Genomic DNA, 19,405 nt, shown 5'->3' on the forward strand with positions numbered 1-19,405 from the left:
AGCACGCATGTACAGGTGAGGACCGAACATACGCCACACACCACATACACACACACACACACACACACAGATGATGTTGTCTCAAACATGCACTTACTTCTTCACATACACAGATGATGTCTCAAACAAGACACAGGACCATAGAGGCTGCTGTGGAGGTCCACCACAGAGACTGCAGCCAACCTAGGGCTTCTGTAGCAGCTATCTCTAGATTCAAGATTCAAGATTCAAAGTGTTTATTATCATATGCACAGTAGAAAACATGTTTCACTGTACAACGAAATTCTTGCTTTGCTGTCCGCAGAATGCCAACCAATGTAAAATATACAATACTAAAGAATATACAATATATACTAAACAAATGTACAAGACAGCAAAATTTAAGGCATAAAATAAAATAGCAGCAATAATAATAATAAAACAGTGCAAATGTAGCAGTGCAATTATGCAAACTGGAAAGTTCAGTTATTGAGGTAGTAAGGTTATATTAATCTCCTATGGGTTGTTTAGGAGTCTGATGGCAGTGGGAAAGAAGGAGTTCTTCAGTCGGGTGGTCCTGCATTAAACACTTCTGTACCTCCGGCCTGAGGGTAGAAGTGTGAACAGTCCGTGCTGGGGGTGGGTGGGGTCCTTGAGGATGGAGGCGGCTATCCCTCTAACAACCATGTGCACCCTTCAGCTACACAGATAGAGTAACATCCCCATACACACTGATGATGTCATCTCACCTCTCCCCCTTTCATCCACAGGTGACACCAGTGTGAGTGAAAAATCTAAAACTGGGCAGAAAGCTAAACTTCTCAAACAGGCCCATTCTGAACCCTCTACTTACACCGTCAGGGACTTGCCCAGTCGAGATTCCCCTCAGGCTGGCGTCACAGCGTCCACATACACCTCCGTGCAATACACTCCCTGGTATCACAAGGCCAGACCATAACACAAGGTGACGGATTGGAATTTTGAGGGCCACAAACCAACACTGATATTGGGGGATTATAACCTGAACCAAATTCTCCCTTTCACCAACCCCAACATTTAAATTGACAGTTACCCTGGGGCCTGCTTCTACCATTTCACCAAAGTTTTGGAAAAGGCCCCCATCCACCCCCATGCCCGCATAGTGGTTCTCTCGGTAGACATCAATAACAGAGGCCATGACCCATGCCAGACATCACTGAAACAATTAGCAACCATGCACAGACAGGCCACAGAAACATACCCCAACGCGAGGAAGGACAGCACAACCTCAGGATACTAAACAGTTACATCACTACACACCTCCCCAACCTATTAGAAATACCCCATGACACATTCTTCACTGCACCAGACAACACGCACTGGACCAGCACCACAGCAGACAACATATTCAAGAACTGGTGTGCACAGCTAAATTTACAGTAGCCCACAGCCTGGACACACCCACCCCCATCAGAGCTAGTCCCTCAGAGCCCCCGCCCCACCCCCCCTGTATTCTTCCTTCGGCCACTACGGCCATTCATCCTTTTTTTTATAATATGTTATTGTGGTGCATTCATTTGACATCACCGGAGTGGGTCTGAAGGGTGGACTGTGTGCTGCTGCTAAAAAAATGAACACTAGAGGGCAATCAAGAGGAATTTGTTGGAGCGCTATTGAGCCATCAGAGTGTGAATGCTTTAGGAGAAGAAGTGCTAAGTGCGTGAAAGTGCAAAGTGAGGTGTTGATTTTAAAATCATAGCAGGCCTGCCTATATAAATAGATAATAACAAGTATAAGATAAAAAGAAAATGCTGGGGACATGTAATAAATTGGTAATAAGCATAGTGAAAAGACAATTATACATAAAAGCAGGTAAAACCCCCATAATAAAGTGGGCATGCGTAAGTGCTGTGATATATTAACAAACATTTTAGAAAAAGGTAGACGGTAACAAGTGCTGATGTCCTACAATTCGAGAAAATCACACACTATATATACATACATATGTAAACCACACAGAGAGACACAAATAAATATGAAAGTGCTGAAGTATAATACATGCTGTAGTATAATAAATACAAATATATAGCCTATTTGAGTATTGTTGCTGACCATGTGGAACACCTGTACACATTCTCATGGTGGAGGTGGTGTAATGGTGTGGGGAATGTGTTTTTGGCACACTTTGGGCCGGTTAATACCAATCAATCAAATTGCTTGAATGCCACAGCCTATTTGAGTATTGTTGCTGACCATGTGCATGCCTTCATGGCCACAATTTACCCATCTTCTAATGGCTACTTCCAGCATGATAATGCACCATGTCGCAAAGCAAAAGTCGTCTCAAACTGGTTTCAGAAACATAAAAATGAGTTCTGTGTTCTTCAGTGGCCTTCCCAGCCACCAGATCTGAATCAAATAGAACACCTTTGGGATGTGGTAGAACGGGAGATTCACAGCTTGACAGTGCACCTGAAAAATCTACAGCAATCGCGTGATGCAATCATGTCATCATGGACCAGAATGTCAAAGAAATGTTATAAACATCTTGTGGAATCAATGCCACAAAGAATTGAGGCTGTTTTCAGAGCAAAGGGAGGCCCTACCCAGTATAGTATAGTGTTCCTAATAACGTGCTCGGTGAGTGTGTATATACAGTGGGGGAAATAAGTATTCAACACATCAACAAATGTTTAATTCAACATATTTCCATTGCAGCCATTCACATGAAATTTAGATCAGACATAGGTATTAACTCAGTAAAACTACTCAGCTAAAGAAATTGTAACACCCAATCTATAAAAAAAAGTTCTGCGCAATTCTCCAGGGGAAGGAGAAGGACTGGAGAGGAGGGGGAGCCCAACGAGCCCGCCGAGCCAGAGAAGAGCCACTCCAACAGCAGCACGCTGTCCGGCTGGCGGGACAACATCATCTTCGTCAACAAGGTCTTCCACCAGGTACAGCTGACCCTGTATCCCCTGCTGCAGTGTTGACAGGAGGCTGCTGCTGAGGTTCCTCTACTGCTGCACTGCCTCACACAGCCAGCAGGGGGCAGCACCAGAGCAGCTCAGGGCTCTGCAGCACAGGCTGGATTTCTCCTGCTCCTCCTTTGTGGACCTGTCAGCACAGGAGGGACACAGCACAGAGCTCATCCCACTTAGACACAGCCCGTCTGGGGTAAGGACAGACACACTGATCTCTGATGAGGAGGAGGGAGGAGGATTTCTCATTGTACAATGTACGCTCCCTCCCTCCACAAAGACGGCAAGACAGCGGCTCTTCTTCCTCCGCAGGCTGCGGAGGTTCAACATGGACTCCAGGATACTCTGCAACTTCTACAGGTGCACCATAGAGAGTATCCTGACTGGCTGCATCACCGCCTGGTACGGCAGTTGCTCCGCCCTCAACCGTAAGACATTACAGAGGGTGGTGAAAGCTGCCCAGCACATTACCAGGACGGAGCTGCCATCCATGGAGGACCTCTACACTCAGCGCTGCAGGAAGACGACTAACCGGATTATTAAAGACCCTCATCACCCCAGCAACAAACTGTTTCAGCTGCTCCCGTCTGGCAGACGCTACCGCAGCATCCGGTCTCACACCACCAGACTCAGGGACAGTTTCATCCCACAGGCAATAAGACTGTTGAACTCCTGAGCTACTTAGCTCACCACAATGACACTTTAACTATGCCACTTTATAACATGCCACTTTATAAAATGCCACTTTATACCAGTCGACATCTGGATAAAAACGTCTGTTTACATTTCACTTTTTACATTTACATTTACATTTATTTAGTTTTGTATTTAGGTAATTATTGTTATTGTTGTTGTTTCTTTTATTTTTATTATTTACACTTCTTATTGCACTGTTGGAGGAGCCCAAGACTTAAGAATTTCATTGCCAGCGATTGCTCTGTAATTGTTGTGCATATGACAATAAAACCATCTTGAATCTTGAATCTTGAATCTGTCTCCCCTCAGCTCCAGCAAAGCCCTCCTCCTGCAGCTCCTGTACCTGGTCCCTGTGGGAGGTGAGAGGGGGGGGCGGTGAGGCGGTGAGGCGTGCTGTGTCCCTCTGCAGTGCCCTGGGTGGAGAGCTGGACCTCAGTGAGACCACAAACCAAAGTTATACATAGTTAGTATATAGCTGGTATATGATTCCAATTCTCAGAATGAGCCATGAATCAGGAAATTTGGTGTTTCACATAATTAGCAATGTTTTTTTTTATTGTTTTTTCATGAGAGTGGCTGTGGACAAAATCTGCGACGGCCCTATATCCAATTACATTTTTGAAGTCCCTCTCTATCAGAAGAGGTTTTATGCTCTCACCTTTAAACCCAGATGAACATGTATTTTAATGTGAACTGTCCTAGACTATTAAATATAACTTGAAATGGTGACTGACTACTGCTTGAGTTTGTTTTCTGTGAATCTGTAATGACACCAACTCTCATTACAGACCATTATTGACCAATAAGACACTTTACTGAATTTCTATTTCTATCTCTCCACTGGACGAAAATCATTCCTATGGGATTTCCCATAGAGTGAAATAAGGCAGATTTCTTGACAGATTTCATGTTGACAGACATCAATAGCAGACTCCAAAGTCACTAGGTCTCAACTACCCAGCTGAAGCATATTGAACAACACTTATTGGATTTGTGTTCTAATGGCCTACTCTATGTTACCTAGTGATAGGTTTGGGAATTGTTATCTGGGTTTCGTTCTTCCTGGTACATCATCTAGGACTACCTTCTGACTATGTACAACACTCACACACACATGCTAGATATTCTGCCTGATGGGAGGGCAGGACAGTGATGTCAAGTTTGTGTGGTCATTTGATTGTTGTTGTTGTAATGGCTTAATTACACCTTATTTGGCTCTGTTCTAACCTACCACTCTAGTCTTACACACACGTTGCTGGGGAAATGGCACAAGAAAGACGCAATCCTAGCAACGACAATTGTCAGTAGCACTAATTATTCTGTAATAATGATGCATGACATGTATTTTCAACACTTTTCAAAAATACGTCACTGTAATGTACACAAAAATACGTCACTGTAATGTATTGGCATTATTACAACTTTGTGTTTCCAATGTATTAATAAGGGCTTTCCCTATTGGCTGTGTAAGAGTCCTTAGCTGTTGTGCACATGCGCTGTACTCTGTCTTAAAATTGATCAGTAAACGAGCATCCACGTAATGTTCGGTCTCCATTATTGAAACCGTGAATATATATAACTCTAAATATATTACAATTTGGCGACGAGGATGGGATATCTAATGAAAGATGATCCCAGTGACGAGAGACAACTTTGCAGCAAGTAGAACGCAATAAACGAACTTTGTAGCTCGAAAGAAAGAGGCTAGCAAACGGAAGCTAAGTAGCTAAAGGCTACTAGTTTCCAAATCGGTGCGTTAGCTGAATACAAAGAAGGACAGGAAGATTTCGAATCTTACTTGGAAAGACTGGAACAGTGGATGATCGCAAACGAGGTGGACACCGACAAAAAGGTCAGCGTGTTTCTGTCGTTAATCGGAGCGGATGCCTACAGACTTAGCAAAGAATTTAGTCAGTCCTGAAAAACCTAGCACACAAACCTACGGGGAGCTAAGCGAGTCGCTCAGTGAGCATTACAAGTCGAAACCGCTTGTTATCTCGGAACGTTTCCGTTTTCAAAAAAAAAATCAACAAGACGGTGAGTCTATGTCTGATTAAATAGTAGCTTTGAAGCAACTTTCAACTCATTGTGAGTTTGGTGCATATCTTAATGATGCACTCCGTGACCGTTTTGTTAGTGGGTTAAAAGCTGAGGCTGTGCAGAGGAAACTTTTATCGCAACCAAGACTAACATTCAAGACTAAGACTATTAAGTAATAAACAAAGTCAAACAGTCAGAACAAAAGGCCTGATTAGACAACTTGATGACGAAATGTAGTTCTTGAATGTTATTGGTGTATGTAGACAGGAATCAGAAACACGTTGAATAGAAGGCGTTAACCTGTGTGAAATCTATAAAGACAGGTGACTGAGGAGATAACGGGGTCGGCTCTCATGTTCTGCGGGAATAAAGTCTTTGAATGAATCAACAGCTCTGGTTAACGGTATTTTATTTTTAAGTATTATAACTTAAATTCTACGACACTAGCATTAGCAAGGAAGGCCTGAAAAATGCCTTCGTGTTTTTCAGGATTGGCTGTGCGTGGACTGGGGCAGCCGTTTCTACGACAGGTTGTTGTTGTTGTTTTTCTTTTTTGCAGGGCTCCCGTTGGGAGGACAGCGAGAGCGACTTCGAAGCGGGTATGTGACGTTTAATTACATTTTACAGTAGTAGACACAGTCAACAAATGTATCTGGGTAATGGCATGACTATTTGTCAGTTAGTAGCAATGGTAGCATTGTTAGCTTTAGCTTGAACTAGCTAGCTTGCTAGTCACTTACATGCATTTTGGACTTGTGCTGTGTTGTTTCACAACAAATATTGAGTGGTTCAGAGAGAGTCTAACTATTGTTATTGCTCATACTTATTCTTCTTTTTCTTATCATTATTATTCCAATTCTTCCGATTTTTTGGTATGCTACTCCTCCTACAGCGTTCAAGCTATTTAGACTAATCAAACTTTAAAACGTGCGGAGAGGTATTTTAAAGTCATGATATTTATTCCGATTCCGAACCCTAGCACATATTCCTGACCAATCAGCGGGTAATGCCGGCATTAGCCTTCCTTCTCCACATACCCAATAGTAATCTGCCACTGGCTCATTCTGGCTAAGATATATATCGATTAGAGGTATGCCTCCTGGTGCCCCAGGAGCCCCTAATCTCAGTACCAGTGGTCCAGAACAGTTTCTTTGCCTATCTTGTTTTATCCTGCGCCTCTCATTGGATACTTCTTCTTCTGTCTCAAACATGTTAGGGCTACTTTAGTACTACCTTACGGGTCGCATTGGTATATTGCTTGGTTATAAGCTACTTTTGGCCTAGGTTGTTCCATATTCCAAGGTACAATACGCCACGTGACGTGACAGTCCCCTTTAAATTTCCCCAGGTTTGCGGTGCCATATGTTATGTTAAGTGGTTTGTCGAAGCATTCAAACTTTTGCTTCCAATCAATTGAATCCGGGGATCTCCCTCTTTTTCTCATCTATTCTCACATCTATTTTTCTGCATTGGTCTCTAAAAGTTTGATCATAAAACGGTTGGTATCTGGTGTTGCTTAAGATACCCAAACATTCGGCTGGACAATATGGTCGTTTTGATTCTTCTATGGGACAGGACTTTTTATATAACTGTGCACATGCCTGGTATGTGTGTGGTTTAGGTACAACTCGTAGTTTTTTAAGTGGTGATGGACTATACATGAGGCAATCTCCTTCTGTTACTGACTGGGCTGTAAACTCTCCCCATTTATACCAATAATTTTGCTTTGCCTGTTCCCATAATGTATTTACCTTATATTCTCTGTCCCTATCTCTTTTGGTTTCAACCTGTGTTTGCTTCACTTCCTGACTCAATTATCTAGGCAGGGCCTGTTCTTTTTGGGACAGCATATAGATTAGTATTATTACTTTATATATCACTAGTCACTTCCCCAGGATCCCCCAGGCTCTACTGTCCTTCCCGTTCGGCTGGGGGCTGGATTTCCGGCCCCTGTTCAGCCTCTGTACCTGATCCTTCATTTCCTTTGTGCTCCTGTACGATCTTACCCGTTCCTTCGTCTTCTTCTCTGGTTTGCTTTTTCTTCTTGCCTCGGGACCCTGGTGCAGTGGTTCAAGTGGTACCAGGTTAGACTCCCTCGGACTTGTATTGCAGTGGGGGTGGCTCGCACTACCTCGTACGGTCCCTCTCTCCTTGGCTCGTTCCACTTCCTCCGGAAGACTTTGATGTACACCTGGTCTCCTGGAGTTATCGGATTGGGCAGGGGTGGCTCCGGCTCCGGCTGCTTGTCTTTTTCCTGTGAATATATAACTTTATGTATCTCAGTTAGTTGTTTCATGTACTGCTTTAGTTCCATCTGGAGTTGTTCCAGTGGTGGTCCTTTGTAAGGTATATATTATAAGGCACATATCTTATTCAGCTTTGTTTTGAGGGTACCATTTATTCTTTCTACCATTCCTTGTGATTGTGGATGGTAGACACAACTCAATCTTTGCTTTATCCTTAAGTGCTGTATGGCTTGTTTCACAGTTTTCTGAATAAATGCTGCACCATTATCTGAGCTAATCTCATTAGGTATTCCAAATCTGGGTATTACTTCTCTTGTTAGAAATTTAACCACTGTTCCTGCCCCTAATTCTGCCGATGGCGTTGCTTCTACCCATCTGCTAAATCTATCTATGACAACAAGCATGTATCTTTTCCATTGACCTTTTTTATCCTGTCTACATAGTCCATTACCAAATGTTTAAATGGTCCGTCTGGAACCGGTATGTGTCCTAAGGGTGTTTTGATTCCCTTTCTCACATTGTTTTGTGCGCATACTGTGCATTCTGCCAATGCATTTTCTACCATTGCCTGTAAATAGGGTGACCAATACCCTTGGAGTTTTATCTTTCTCACAACTTCCCCCCTTGCCCAATGGTCAAAACCATGCGCATCAGCGATCAAAATCCCCAGTAGCACCGTAGGTGCCACTATAGTACCCTCATGCGATCTCCACAATCCTGTAGAGCAGACCTGGGCAAACTACGGCCCGCGGGCCACATCTGGCCCTTTGTACGTCCCTGTCCGGGCCGCGTGAGGCCAATCATAAATTATAGGGATGCACCGAAAATTCGGCCACCGAAATACCTAAATCACCGAAACAACACGGCCGAAACACAATTGTAATGACGCAATTAAAAAGCGCAGCCAGCACACGGTTATCTGGATGACATGTCTGCGGTGTGGACTTATTTCAATATCTCGGAGAAAGACCCACGGATAGCGATTTGCAAAACATGCAATGCTGAAATTTCAAGAGGGGGTGTATCTGCAAAGAGTTTCTCCACGTCGGGTTTAATTTATCACCTGAAATCCAAACATCCCGATTGCCATTCTAAATATGAGAAGAATGCGGCGCAGAAAAGAAAAGTCAATCCGAGCACGCCCACTCCGTCTGTAGCGGACGTTTTTGAAAAGGCAAGAAAGTTTTCCAGTGATGGTGCCAAGGCAAAAGGCATAACACAAAAAATTATGGAATTCATTGCCTTAGATCAGTGGTCGCCTACCCGTCGATCGCGATCGACGGGTTGATCTTTGAAACATTCCCTGTAGATGCCGAAAATAAAAATAATTATAATATAATATTATTTATTACACGGCTCTCCTTAATGCTGTAGATTAGAACGTTCCATTCACTTGAATGGGCCTTCCAAACGTTCGGCGGTCAATTATTTTCGTATAACAGACCGTTGCTAATAATAATTGACCGCTGTCTGTCTGTCAATACTATGAATGGTAACAAATAAATAATAATATTTTAAATTTTAATTATTATTTATAATAATAAATAATAATAATTAAATTTATAATAATAAATAAAAAACTTTTGTAATTGATTTATTCTTTGAATTGCAATGCATTGATTTTAGTGAGGTTAGTACACAGTCATAGCCATAAATGCAATGGTTGTAATAATTGACATAATCTTTTCTTTCGGTGTTTCGGTTTTCGGTTTTCGGCCTTGGTTTCCTCATTTTTGGTTTTCGGTTTCGGCCAAGAATTTTCATTTTCATTTCATTGTGTTTCATTGACACATGGTAAACAAATGCATCTGTGTAATGGCATGACTGTTAGTCCGTCAGTAGCAACGGTGGTAGCATTGTTAGCTTTAGCTTGAACTAGCTCGCTTGCTCGTCACCTACATGCATGTTCGACTTGTGCCGTGTTGTTTTAGCAACACGTATCGAGTGGTTGTCTAACTATCGTTCAGATATGGTCCAACTATCGTCACATACCCTCTCCGAAGTCGCTGCCGTCGCTTCCCTCTTCACGATCGCGGACCCAGCAAAAAAGAAAACACGGAAGTAAAAACGGCAGGCCGCAGTCAAAACCTGAAAAACACTGAGGCATTTTTCAGCCCGTCAGAGTATGTGGGGTGGGGCAAACGTAGTTCTCACAACAACACTGATAATTCTTGCAGTATATGGGATGGGGCAAACATAGTTCTTGCGAGAACTTTGATAATTCATGCAACATGGGGGCGGGGACAACCTTATAATAAGGGCTGCACACACAGCCCTCTAAACCATTCTCTTTGCATTTGTGCCTCAACTAAACATTTTGAAAATGACCACCAGACAGAGGAAAAGATTTGCTGCCACTGAGGTTCTGTCACAGATCTTTCAGGATGGAAGTGATATAGATGAGGATGTGTCTGAGACAGAGGATAATGTTGAGGAGGACTCTGATTATGCGGCATCCTCCTCTGATGAGAATGATGCCAGTGAGATAGGACATTCTGACCCTCCTGTGGTTTCTCAAACACAAATAAACCCCCTTGTCATATCTCAACCACCAAGAAACATGACATCCAAAAATGGAAAGCTGCTATGGTCTGGATCCCCAGTTACAAGACAGGGTAGACTGACTGCAGCTAATGTCATCAAAATGGTTCCAGGCCCCACCAGATATGCTAGCAGTCATATACAAGACATACAATCTGCATTTGAACTCTTTAATGAGCACTTAATATCAACATAAAGCCCTGCAAACACCAAAACATAATTTGTTTTTCATTTTAGGTCAATGAATGAGAGAGTACAGTGATTTGCATATTTCGCAATAGTCATATACAATCAATACTTGATGTATAAGGGGAGGTTGGGGGCAGTCATGTATTATTTACTGGGCTATAAAGATGGTCAGTAGAAAGGCCTAAAGTAGCTGAGAGAGAAACTTGGTTAAGACTTTCAGTTAAAATAATTTTCTGCATGTTTACATTGCTCGGGTCAAATTGACCCGAAACATCAAAGTTGTAACTTTATTTGAACATAATAGGAGGGTTAACCATTGGTCGGTTGAGGATCGGATAGGGACTTGGAGGAGCATTTGCCTGGGAATGGCCCATGACCCCCCCAAGTCCCTATTGCTCAACCTGGGATCGGATGAAAATTGATCAGAAAGAAGGATGCCCCCTGGTGTTCACTGGCCTGAAGTTCTATTTACAGAAATGTCATGTATCAGAATTGATTGAAATCCACTTGGCTGCTGAATGTTGTTTGCATTATTTGCATAGTTTGAGTTGATGTAGATGATTAGATTAGATTAGATTCAACTTTATTGTCATTGTGCAGAGTACAAGTACAGAGACAACGAAATGCAGTTAGCGTCTAACCAGAAGTGCAAAAAGCAGAAAGTGCAATGAACAGTATATACAAGTAGTGCAGTATGTGAGCAGTAAGTAGTGCAGTATAGTATAGTAGTGCAGTGTAAGCAGTAAATGAATAGCAGTAGCATTATAAGCAGAATAAATAGGTTACAGTATGAACAGTGTATCAGCATATGAGCTGTATAGGCAATGCAGTCTAGCAGTATATATGTATTAACAGTAACAATAGGGTAGATAGCAGAATAAATATAAAAATGGAATGCCGTATGAACAGTATAAACAGGTATAAACAGGTATGTAGATTGATGAGATTTATATATTTAGGTGGAAAAGTGTACAATTATTACATTTTTGGCCTGAACTATAAAGGGTGTAAGAATGTATTTAATGCACTCTCACTTTGTCTGGAAGACATCTGAGCCATTCACACGACTCATTGTAATGACCACCCAGGGGGTGCAGTCAGCACAATCTAATTAGCAATGCATATTGACACTTCAGAGTCTGGGAGAAGACACAAAGACAACTTCTCTGTTTTATCTGGTTTTAACCTATGTAACTTGATTTCTTTCATTTGGTTTACTTGGTTACATTTAAGGTTATTGGTAACTGTTAAATAAACCACCATTCATATCTCTTTCCTCCGTAGCCCTTCTTAGCCTTACTCACGTGTTATTAGTTGATAAACTACATTCGAGGTCAACCTACTCATCTTATTGGAGTCAGATTAAATTGTAGTCTATAATACTTGATCACCATTGATGCATTGCTTTGACCAAAAAATACCATAGTGTATTTCCCCTTTATAAGGGGAAACTGATCATACAAACCATACCATTTCTGAATGCTTGCACCTCGTGTTATGATGTGTGACATGAGATATGCCCCACCATCCTACTTACCATGCAGCCCATAATTAATAAACTGGGTGTTGGTAAAAGTATTTTCTTAGAGCTTATACTCTAGGTGTTTCACCTACAATCATTTTTTACATGTCCCACCCTCCTCTTTTTTTCTGAAACCCAAGCATACAGAGACTCCAAAATACTTGAAATACTTGTATAATACTTTTATTTATATTATTACTTAAACATGTTATTCACAAATTACCAAATAGCATTACAGTTTTATTCTTTAACTAGAATGTGTTTCGTCCCAACGAACTGCAAGAGTGTGGTTGCTAAAATGCCGCAGATGGTCACCAACAGTTACTGAATAAGACATGAGAACAGTGCATTTTGTGAAACGAAAATGCATTCAAAATTTACAAAGAACCCAATGTAAAGGTTTCAACATGCACATTTTTCCATTTACTACATATGCACTCAGATTCCATGTATGGGGCACAGATATATTATTTTTATGACACACAAACACAAGTAGGCAGACCTGTTTAGTTGAAAGCCCACTCACCACGTCAAGGTACAGGCCATGAGTGAGATGACGAGAGACAAACATTTACAAACATTTAGTTAAACATGGAGCAGACAAAGACATACAAACATCACAAGGACATGCACACAAAAAAACGGCACGAGGACACGCATGACAAAAACACCGATTAATTGAACATAAACTAACAATAAAGGGTATGTAAATGAATTGTGTTAGATTGAAACAGAGGTTAGATTGGACCGGATATTGGACATAGACCAGAACATGTTTGTATAAAAAAATACTACAAAGTGCATTTTTAACTACAATATAAATAATAAAAAAAGACAAGAACATTCTTTAATTAAACTACAAAGTGCATTTTTAACTACAATGTAAATAAATAGGCTGACTGTATTGCTCTACTTGCTAAAACACTTTGAAACACTGACTCAAACAAGGCACCGACCAAACAAGGTGTAGCCCCACCTGGACTCATACTGTTTGACGAATAGGGCGGCGGTCTTGTCATGCTCGTGAAGAGAGCTGGCGGCGGTGGTGATCTTCTGCCTGAGGTCGGCTGGCACTAGGTGGAGGTCGCTGTCGTCTGCCAGTTCTAGAAGCAGCAAGGCCAGTGTCTCCACTTCCTCTATTCCTGGCAGATGCAGATGTCTCTGGCTCATGAGCACATCTTGCAGAGCAGGACTATCCTCCTCCTCCACCTGTTCTGCCTGGGTTAGGATGGCATGCTTCCTACAGACGCTGTCGATAGGATCCTCCTCTGACTCTGCAGACATGCCAAGACCCTCGTCTGCCATCTCCTCATCTTCACCTTGTTCCTGTTCAACCGACTCCGACTCAACCGATTACTGCCTCGCCGGCACCTGTGCTTGTTCAGCCGAACGCCATTCAGCACCACCACCTTCACAGAAACATACAGCTGTATGCCAGGGGGATCCTGTAAAGCACAACGAATTGCAAGTTCCTTATTTATTCTGGTGTCCTTTGAAATTTTGCCATACAAGTTTGAATGGTTTTATAATGACACACGATGACTGCAAAGACATTAACCCACCTGCATGCAACTGAGATGCTTGCTTGCAGTTGCCCAGTGAGCATCAACTGCCTCTGTCGACTTGAACAGGTGGATTCCGTCAATGTCAAGGCCTGCTGGTCCCCTGAACTCGGCAATGATGGACTCAATCACCAAAGCGGTCTCCTGTAACATATATATTCTCAGCTTTGAATGTTGTCACAACTAGAATGAGTGTAACACAACTGATGGACGGAGTAGGTTTTACCAATAACAAAACTGGCTTTATTTTCCCATATGGTGCAATTATCAAACAAACAAATGGGCAAAACGTCTGCACCAAATCCAAATGACAAAGACAAAAGATAGCAAAGGCAAAACAAAGGAAACAGCATGACACAGGTAGAGTCTGCACACCTGGAACACTCACAGAAACAACGAGGACAAACAGAGGGTTAAATATGGTGAAGGGAAAGGCACAGGCCAGCGGGCCGTCACAGTGTTAAATCAGTCGTTACTCCTAATGATCTTACATTTATTTTCAAAACTAGATCTGAGTGACACCTTAGTCCAGTACAGTTGAATCCATATTGACAAATAAGCAAGTATGTTTGCTTCTTATTCATGAAATTCATACATGGATCAATATCACACTTACCACAACCCCACGGGTAATGCGCCTGACATACAACCTGACCTGGTGAGGCTTGAGGAACGCCATCATCTCCTCGTCCGAATACCTGGCGTACAGCTCTTGGTTGCCACTCCTGACCGCCTGGACTAGGAGCATCATGTCCGCCTTGTTGTAGGCGAGCACCGCACCTGCCAAGGCACTCATGAACACCCCATACTTGGCGTGGCTCTGTTTGATGACAACAGCATCCCAGCGGTGCAGCCAGTGTCGGATGTCCAGTCTGACCACAGTACCCCTCTGCACCCAGTCACCAAACAGATTCTCCAGGAAGGATGAACCGCTGTCACTGAAATTATATCAACATTTTGTGTACATGTGTTACATGTTTTTATAACTGTGTTATCCATGTGTGTCTTGCAAAAAAATTATATGAAGTTAACTGATATGTACATCACTTGGATTATCAATTTCATCATAGGTTTCAATGGAATTGTTATTAAACTTACCGACAGCAGTTGTCTGCAAGACTTTTGGCGCAGGAGCATTGGCACGTCGAAACCGGGCAATGAGACCTCTCGCCATGCGCGCGTTGCACCCCTCAGACTCAGCTGCCACCACCACTGTCGTCAAGAACTGGCCCCGCTCGTTCAGCACACTGGTGGCGGGGAGGGGGGCGGATGACACGGCTTGGGGGGGCGGATGAACCATGACAGAAAACTTTGTTGATAGCCCCCAACTCAAAATAATTGCAACGTATTATGGATTATTCCTTTAAGAAAGCGTTGTTCTAAGTGTGTGGGTACACTTTTTATGGGATGTTTGTTCGTTCTCAACTCCGTGTCACCAGACCCGTTAGCTGCTAGCGCTAGCCAGCTAGCCTACTGACAGGTTGTCAATACGTTGTCATTACACATTAACAAGCCAAATCCCGCATGTCAACGATGGTATGGTCAGTTGCTGATTTCCAGACAATCTTTTATCTTTTGACAAAATCGGCACAGCTTTATACATGCCTAACAAATGTCTAACTAGCGGAGGATGAAACTTACCTGAGTAACAGTGACGTCGTACATGAGATTCACCGATAGTGGCCGCCGGAGCCGTATAAATTAGATGACGTTTGAAATTCCTCGCTTAATGATTGGTGGGTTAGCGATCATCTTTACTCAACGGCGCTGTACCATTGCGATCAACTTTACGAAACGGCGCTCAACCATTGGTCGGTTGAGGATCGGATAGGGACTTGGAGGAGCATTGTAAGCTTTTGGCCCATGACCCCCCCAAGTCCCTATTGCTCAACCTGGGATCGGATGAAAATTGATCAGAAAGAAGGATGCCCCCTGGTGTTCACTGGCCTGAAGTTCTATTTACAGAAATGTCATGTATCAGAATTGATTGAAATCCACTTGGCTGCTGAATGTTGTTTGCATTATTTGCATAGTTTGAGTTGATGTAGATGATTAGATTAGATTAGATTCAACTTTATTGTCATTGTGCAGAGTACAAGTACAGAGACAACGAAATGCAGTTAGCGTCTAACCAGAAGTGCAAAAAGCAGAAAGTGCAATGAACAGTATATACAAGTAGTGCAGTATGTGAGCAGTAAGTAGTGCAGTATAGTATAGTAGTGCAGTGTAAGCAGTAAATGAATAGCAGTAGCATTATAAGCAGAATAAATAGGTTACAGTATGAACAGTGTATCAGCATATGAGCTGTATAGGCAATGCAGTCTAGCAGTATATATGTATTAACAGTAACAATAGGGTAGATAGCAGAATAAATATAAAAATGGAATGCCGTATGAACAGTATAAACAGGTATAAACAGGTATGTAGATTGATGAGATTTATATATTTAGGTGGAAAAGTGTACAATTATTACATTTTTGGCCTGAACTATAAAGGGTGTAAGAATGTATTTAATGCACTCTCACTTTGTCTGGAAGACATCTGAGCCATTCACACGACTCATTGTAATGACCACCCAGGGGGTGCAGTCAGCACAATCTAATTAGCAATGCATATTGACACTTCAGAGTCTGGGAGAAGACACAAAGACAACTTCTCTGTTTTATCTGGTTTTAACCTATGTAACTTGATTTCTTTCATTTGGTTTACTTGGTTACATTTAAGGTTATTGGTAACTGTTAAATAAACCACCATTCATATCTCTTTCCTCCGTAGCCCTTCTTAGCCTTACTCACGTGTTATTAGTTGATAAACTACATTCGAGGTCAACCTACTCATCTTATTGGAGTCAGATTAAATTGTAGTCTATAATACTTGATCACCATTGATGCATTGCTTTGACCAAAAAATACCATAGTGTATTTCCCCTTTATAAGGGGAAACTGATCATACAAACCATACCATTTCTGAATGCTTGCACCTCGTGTTATGATGTGTGACATGAGATATGCCCCACCATCCTACTTACCATGCAGCCCATAATTAATAAACTGGGTGTTGGTAAAAGTATTTTCTTAGAGCTTATACTCTAGGTGTTTCACCTACAATCATTTTTTACATGTCCCACCCTCCTCTTTTTTTCTGAAACCCAAGCATACAGAGACTCCAAAATACTTGAAATACTTGTATAATACTTTTATTTATATTATTACTTAAACATGTTATTCACAAATTACCAAATAGCATTACAGTTTTATTCTTTAACTAGAATGTGTTTCGTCCCAACGAACTGCAAGAGTGTGGTTGCTAAAATGCCGCAGATGGTCACCAACAGTTACTGAATAAGACATGAGAACAGTGCATTTTGTGAAACGAAAATGCATTCAAAATTTACAAAGAACCCAATGTAAAGGTTTCAACATGCACATTTTTCCATTTACTACATATGCACTCAGATTCCATGTATGGGGCACAGATATATAATTTTTATGACACACAAACACAAGTAGGCAGACCTGTTTAGTTGAAAGCCCACTCACCACGTCAAGGTACAGGCCATGAGTGAGATGACGAGAGACAAACATTTACAAACATTTAGTTAAACATGGAGCAGACAAAGACATACAAACATCACAAGGACATGCACACAAAAAAACGGCACGAGGACACGCATGACAAAAACACCGATTAATTGAACATAAACTAACAATAAAGGGTATGTAAATGAATTGTGTTAGATTGAAACAGAGGTTAGATTGGACCGGATATTGGACATAGACCAGAACATGTTTGTATAAAAAAATACTACAAAGTGCATTTTTAACTACAATATAAATAATAAAAAAAGACAAGAACATTCTTTAATTAAACTACAAAGTGCATTTTTAACTACAATGTAAATAAATAGGCTGACTGTATTGCTCTACTTGCTAAAACACTTTGAAACACTGACTCAAACAAGGCACCGACCAAACAAGGTGTAGCCCCACCTGGACTCATACTGTTTGACGAATAGGGCGGCGGTCTTGTCATGCTCGTGAAGAGAGCTGGCGGCGGTGGTGATCTTCTGCCTGAGGTCGGCTGGCACTAGGTGGAGGTCGCTGTCGTCTGCCAGTTCTAGAAGCAGCAAGGCCAGTGTCTCCACTTCCTCTATTCCTGGCAGATGCAGATGTCTCTGGCTCATGAGCACATCTTGCAGAGCAGGACTATCCTCCTCCTCCACCTGTTCTGCCTGGGTTAGGATGGCATGCTTCCTACAGACGCTGTCGATAGGATCCTCCTCTGACTCTGCAGACATGCCAAGACCCTCGTCTGCCATCTCCTCATCTTCACCTTGTTCCTGTTCAACCGACTCCGACTCCGACTCCGACTCCTCACGAGACTGCTCTTCCTCAACTGCAAATATGTAATTGTACTAATCACAAATGTGTCTGCGTAGTTACAACAACCACTTGTGGATTCATTCAATAATATGCACGGTTTCTTTGCTTCTTTGCTTTTAAAACTTAACTTTATACCATGTTTGTCGTCACTGCTAGAATATGCATGAAAAACTATGGATAACTAAGGATAACCTTGCGTAAGTGTGTGATTAAGTACTGTACCTTTCTGGACATAGTAGTCCCTAGCAGTGAAGCTGGTGGACTGGCACATGGCATACTCCACGCCAAGGAGCTCCTCCTCGTCTGGGTGCTCGTACGCATCAGGGACGGGCATTGGAGCAGCAAAGTTGGGCTCCAGGATGTGATCCTTGCCGAAGATAACCTCGGCCTGCTGATTGATGCGCTGGATCTGTCGCACGTCCATGCACGACGTCTGCCGACCCTGACCACCAGCAACCCGGAGTGATGCCATGAGGTTGTTCCACTGCACAGCAAAGGCCATCAGGTATACCTGAAACACATGACCATTTTGACTGTTATTGTATATGCTTAGAAGCGATGACTAAAGCTGTGAAATAAAATGCATCATTGAAACTACGCTATATCGAAGTGTTTTTTTTCTTTTTTTTCTTAATTACTCACTTGGAATGGCATAATCCCACATCTCTGTGAAGGAATGGCATTGTACAGGTGTGCGTGCAACCCCTCCAAAGAGTTACTGCCTCGCCGGCACCTGTGCTTGTTCAGCCGAACGCCATTCAGCACCACCACCTTCACAGAAACATACAGCTGTATGCCAGGGGGATCCTGTAAAGCACAACGAATTGCAAGTTCCTTATTTATTCTGGTGTCCTTTGAAATTTTGCCATACAAGTTTGAATGGTTTTATAATGACACACGATGACTGCAAAGACATTAACCCACCTGCATGCAACTGAGATGCTTGCTTGCAGTTGCCCAGTGAGCATCAACTGCCTCTGTCGACTTGAACAGGTGGATTCCGTCAATGTCAAGGCCTGCTGGTCCCCTGAACTCGGCAATGATGGACTCAATCACCAAAGCGGTCTCCTGTAACATATATATTCTCAGCTTTGAATGTTGTCACAACTAGAATGAGTGTAACACAACTGATGGACGGAGTAGGTTTTACCAATAACAAAACTGGCTTTATTTTCCCATATGGTGCAATTATCAAACAAACAAATGGGCAAAACGTCTGCACCAAATCCAAATGACAAAGACAAAAGATAGCAAAGGCAAAACAAAGGAAACAGCATGACACAGGTAG

General features: G+C 42.2%; 1 pseudogene across 1 annotated transcript in view; it reads right to left on the minus strand.

Moving 5' to 3' along the window:
- Window positions 1-864: 864 nt before the first annotated feature.
- LOC310811367 (cytochrome P450 3A27-like) overlaps window positions 865-19,405 on the minus strand; it is a 72,033-nt pseudogene continuing 53,492 nt past the window's right edge. The window contains exon 18 of the transcript in view: window positions 865-912. The product of the transcript in view is annotated as a cytochrome P450 3A27-like (transcript). The remainder of the gene's footprint in view (window positions 913-19,405) is intronic.

This window comes from Argentina silus (assembly GCF_951799395.1).
Source record: "Argentina silus genome assembly, chromosome: 10".
NCBI classification, from domain to species: domain Eukaryota; kingdom Metazoa; phylum Chordata; class Actinopteri; order Argentiniformes; family Argentinidae; genus Argentina; species Argentina silus.